The sequence below is a fragment of the Dipodomys merriami genome, unplaced genomic scaffold, assembly GCF_024711535.1.
Source record: "Dipodomys merriami isolate MVZ:Mamm:240054 unplaced genomic scaffold, mDipMer1.0.p SCAF_3, whole genome shotgun sequence".
NCBI lineage: Eukaryota > Metazoa > Chordata > Mammalia > Rodentia > Heteromyidae > Dipodomys > Dipodomys merriami.
Window position 1 is genome coordinate 85,502,836 of NW_027204492.1, and position 5,569 is coordinate 85,508,404.

The window sequence follows — 5,569 nt, forward strand, 5'->3', positions numbered from 1 at the left end:
AACTGAGGGCCGCTCCCCGCCAGCGGCGGAGTGGGTGGGGGGGTGCGCGGGCGAGCCAGAGGGAGGGGAAGGCTGGCAGACCTCAGGCCAAGTGCTGGGCAGACTCTTGGAGTTGCCACTTAAGCAGGGCCTGCTCAGCCGGGTGCGGCAGGCATGGCTGTGCAACAGTGGGAGTCCTCCATTACAGCCTACTCCCTGGCGAAGCCCCATCTCACAGGATTGCTTGCCCTCCCACTGCCTCTGCCCGCTTTTCCCATGGCCCTTTCACCTTAAACTCCCTAAAATCTCCACACACCTGGTTCTTGCTGTGGCCAGGTGTCTAATAGAAGATAGCCAAGCCTAGGCACTGCAGCTAGTTCATCAGCAGCAAGCTAAACAACCAAGATCTTGTATGGCAACTAACGACATTGTCTTTCAAGCACACAAAGCAGTTTGAGCTGCTTGTAGCTCCTTTTTTAGAATATTTGTCATGAGCCATCAGCATAGTACTGCACAACTGAATCCTAGCAATAGGAAAATTACTGCTGAGCATTTTGGCCTCATTGTGCAATTTATGCAATTTATGTACCTAGGAAAGATCATGACAGCCCAGTTTAGTTTTGAGTAATTCAAAATGGCAATGAATGTTCCGGACTGCTTAGAACACACACGCGATGCAGCCTCTTCTAGTTCAAAATGTTCATCTTCTGCTTCGAGCAAGCAGAACAACAAAATGATGTTTAAGATAAGAATGTATGTAGACATGCCTAGAAATGCCAATGAAATCAACCCGTGGCGTGCAGAACCAAGCTCAACAGTAAATGCATGTCATATCAGGGAGCTGGAGGAAGAATATTTACAATTAGGTAATTTTCCTCAACCACTATTTGATGTATGATTAAAAAAAAAAGTTCCATGTCCAAGCTGTCTACTCCAAAAGAAAGCATGGTGTGCTTTGGTTGCACTTGTACCTGCAATAGCTGTGACTTTGACTTCAGGTTTGAAAACTAACAAATGAACATGTGCCTATTTGTACTAACAGACATTCATGCCAAAACTCAAGATCTACCACTGAATAGTAGACAATGGAGAGGGGAAACACAGGAATACCACACACTTGTCTGCACAGGCAGACAAGTACAGAGAAAACACAAGCTAGGCTCCTGATGACTCACCTTCAAGCACTGGCACCAAAAAAGTAGCACAGTGGAGTCTGACGTAGTCAGTGAAGAAAAAAGCAGAGTGGCTGAGTGGAAAGGAATCATTTTCAAGATGGAACCCAAAGAGATTCCTACAGATGAGTTAAAAAAATAGTTTACATTATTAGAGTTAATGATAAAGACTGTAATGAATCCCCTGGCAGCGATGTTAGAAGATGAACCCCAGGAGCCATTTTATAGAAACTATGTTGAAGAAGATGTCAGCGTCCCACCCCCCAAAAAAAAATTGGTAGGAAAGCCCTAAAACCTTGGATGTCCATACATGTTGATGAAAGTGGTGGTTTAGAAAATATGAGGCCTCCTACCAACAACAGTCCAGAACAGGAAGATGCTGAAAATGCATCCTGTGAGCTGTGTGGACTCACACACAATAACCAAGGAGGCTTTCGCCAAACACAAGCCCATTGAAAAGATCTGTGCAGGTGGTAAACATGGACAAAGACTGGTGCAGGGCAGACAGCTTCAGGAACACACTCAAGGATATGGACAGCCTCAAGATTGGACAATGAATGGACTAGGAAATACTGAGGAGAAAATGGACATGAAAGAAAATCCTGATGAGCAGTCTAAAATAAGACATGTGTGTTTGTTGAAATATTGGATGCTTTTTAGGGACAATCATTGCCACATAAGCAATATCCAAAGAAAGCATCTGTTTAAAAATTCTGCTTGTCCGTTCCGATGTCCTAATTGTGGCCAGCATTATGAAACTGGTTAAACATATGTCCAGCTGCGTAGACCAACATATGGTTATAGAGTGCCATCATAGAAGAAAATGAAAGAGATTACATCAGAGGCAAAAGAATTTAATCTGTGTGGACAAGAATTTTATCAGATTTGACATTTAGGAGAACACTACACTGTTCAGACTAAGGAAAAACAGTTTGTCAGACAGATGGAAAGCAGCATTTGTGTGTGTGTGTGTGTCTGTGTGTCTGCGTGTCTGTGTGTTTTGTCGGTCAAGGGGCCTGAACTCGGCCTGGGCCCTGTCCCTCAGCTCTTCAGCTCAAGGCTAGTGCTCTACCACTTGAGCCACAGTGGCCCTTCTGGCTTTTTCTGCTTGTGTGGTGCTAAGGAATCAAACCCAGGACCCAGGACCTTCCCAGCCCATGGAAAGCAGTTCTTAAGAGAACGTCATTTGGAGCTACCTGATGAATAGCACAAAGGCATGGCCAGGTATGTCTATTCCATTTGGGATCAAGGAAACTTCAGAATATATGACCATGTACAGCATATGGTTTCTCATTTATCTGCTCGTGAGACTATATGTCAGGTCTGTTTTCAGGTATTCCCAATTAATGTACAGTTGGGGCAGAATGTGTATGTTCATCTGTATACATATGGAATATATGGGGCAAAATATGATTTGAGAAAAGACAGGAGATCACATTATAATAAGAAACATTTGAAAAGAGCCTGAGTGGTTTTCTACTGCACTAGTTGATAGCAGATGAAACACTAAAGCCAACAGATTATGAGCTATTTAGGAACTGATTCTATAAGATGAATTTTTGTAAAATATTATAAGGCCCTTTTACCTTTAATGTGTGTGTTTAGGACCTTAAGTATCTATATTTTAGGTGTTAGATATTTTAATACTTTTGTTGCACCTTAATAACATTATGTCTAGTTTTCTTAACTGTGATTTAAATTTCTTTTAAATGTATATTGGTACTGTTATCCCTTCAATGATTATTAAACTTAGGGATCTTTATTTAATCAGGAAAATGTTAGCTTCACTTTTTCTTACATTTTTATAAAGGTTTATCCTATGAAATTTTGAGCCCAACATTGCTCGCCATTCTTGTTTTAAATTTTAGATTTTCAGGGGGTTGGTTTTGGATAGTGAGTTAGCTACATGGTCTCTTATTAATGAAATTCATATCCTTAAATTGACACATTTCTTAGGTAAGTTGGGTGTACTAAATCTAACCTTTAAGATTGACACAGGCTGAAACTTGGTCTAAGATGATTGATGGACCTGGGGAAATTTCTATAAATGAAGGTTTCCTATAACTGATAAAATATTGCTCATTTTTAATCATGTTTAAAACTTATGTATGAATCCCAATGAATTTCCCTCACTTGAGAAATTAATGGGGATAATCTGTTTAGCTTTGTGGTACTAAATTTAACTATGATAGTTAATTTTCAGGAAAAAGACATCTTGTATTCAGTAAAAGCATTTTAATTTAAAATATTTTCACTCCTTAAGTAAGTCAGTTTGTCAATTATTTTGTTTATGAATAGATTTTGATAACTCTAGGAGTATGACATCTAAGGAAAAATTATTGACCTTTAAAATTACATACTTTTGGAACTTTGAAAATTGAGAAAGTTGCCATGTATATTGATAAAGCTAATAAAATAATGAAATCAATTATTAATCTAATTGTTCTGTAAGAGTAGAGTGCACAAAAACTATGCTATGTTTTCAACTAGATGATTTTATGAAACCCTGTTGTGGCAAATGAAGTTTAGTAATATGCCTAGTTTTTATTTTGTTTATAAAAGCTACAAAATTTGAGAACTATAAGATAATAATAGCATATAAATGGAGACAGTTTATTTTCTGATAAAGTAGAAGTATTGCTAGTTTTTGACATAGGATCTACAATGATTATACGTGACTTAAAACACTGGAAACGCTGACCCACCATTAACAAACACATCTACTGAAAAAAAAAAAAAAAAAAGAATATGTGAGTTAGGCAAACAGAAGTTGAAAAGCTAGCTGGACCTCCCAGGTAGAATTAAGGATCTCCACGTCAGTCAAAGGGCTGAGCGCACTCAGGGTCTATGTGCAAAAAAGAGACAATAACCGGGGGCGGGGGTGGGGGGTTCAGATATGGTGATGAACCCATAACATCATGGCTGGTGTTGGTGGGAGTACATGTAACTGGAAGGATTTTTCTCTCCCTTCCTTCCAGTCTCCCCAGGCCAGCCAAGGAAATCATACCTCACCCCATCCTCTTTTCCCCAGCAGGCACAGGATCTTCTAGAGTCCTCACTCCAACCCTGGGCAGATACATGACCAGGGCCGCCACTACCTTCCAGAAGGCCTGAATATCCTCGGAACCAGCTGCTCATAGGTATGCATGCCCAGGGAGTGGCAGGCAGGTACAGGGCAGTGGGTTCAGCAAGTCAGGGTATGGGTAAGAAGTGGGAAGGGTGGAAGTCTGTGAGCCTGGACTTGGGGAAGTGACAGAGGTTAGAGGTGAAGGCTCTGCACTTAGGGGGGAATTTGGGGATCGAGTTTGGAATGTGCGTGTGAGGTCTAGAAGTGAGGATGCAGGTCTTGGAGCCAGGATATGGATTCAGATCACGGAGGGAAAGAAGCCTGGGATCAGGGAACTGGGGCTAGAGACAAAGAGTAGGCAGCTGGGGTAGGTCCCCTGTCAAGGTGGCTTTAAGGCTTTGTGGACACCCCCTTATTTCTGGATGTCATCATCTGTGCTTGGGGCAACTCTCTGGAAAGCAGATCACATACTCTGAGGTGTCGTGTTTCACATAATTCAAAAGTGGAGTAAGAACCCAGCAAGTCCATGTACACCCCTCACTGGCCTGGCTGTGTGGACACTCAGTACTCCCAGTCACACACAAGTGCACCTGGGACTGGAAGGAGCTTTTTGTGCTAGGAAATTGCCTCAATCTGAAGAAAGATTAAAACTGCTGTCTCTATGACAAACAGATGCTGATAGCTTGGTGCAAATCACCTAGGCTAAGCTCCTGGGTGACAAGGGGGCAGTGCTGTTAACTTCCTTATGATCTCACTCCAAAATGCTTCTGAGGCCCTTAAGACAGACATGCTGGCTGGTTGGTTGTGGCTATCTCCTGTAATCTAGGCCCTCAGGTGACTGAGATCTAAAAGCAGGAAAGTCTGTGAGACTCTTATCTCCAATTCACCTGCAAAAAGGAAGTAACCTTGTGGCTCAAGTGGCAGAGTACTAACTAGCCTTGGGCAAAAAAGCTCAGTGACAGTCCCAGGTTATGATGTCAAGCACAAATAGAAAGAATGAAGGGTACCCTGCCTGGGCAACAATGACTCATATGTGTAAAGCAGGAAAATCAGGAGACTCATATGCAGTGGATCAGGGGAAAGCCAGGCTGAGGAGAACAGTTCATGAGACTCTGTGTATAAAATAACCAGCTCCTGACTCAAGTTTCCAGCGTATTCTGAGGCATTTTTTTCTGAATGTGGGTAGTGATGATCTCTGCCCTCAGTCCAGTGTCTGCAGGTTCCCCTCATTAACAGAGTCTTGTGAAATATTTTTAAGCCTATTCTCCTTTCCCCTCATGTCATGTCTCTTCTTACTAATTTTTCACCACTAAGCCTCCCTCCACCCTGCTCCTTGACTACACACCCCTTC

General features: G+C 42.0%; 1 pseudogene; it reads left to right on the top strand.

The window, feature by feature from the left end:
• Nucleotides 1-205: 205 nt before the first annotated feature.
• LOC138839616 (zinc finger and BTB domain-containing protein 1-like) lies at nucleotides 206-4,261 on the top strand (annotated as a pseudogene).
• The last annotated feature ends 1,308 nt before the right edge of the window (nucleotides 4,262-5,569 follow it).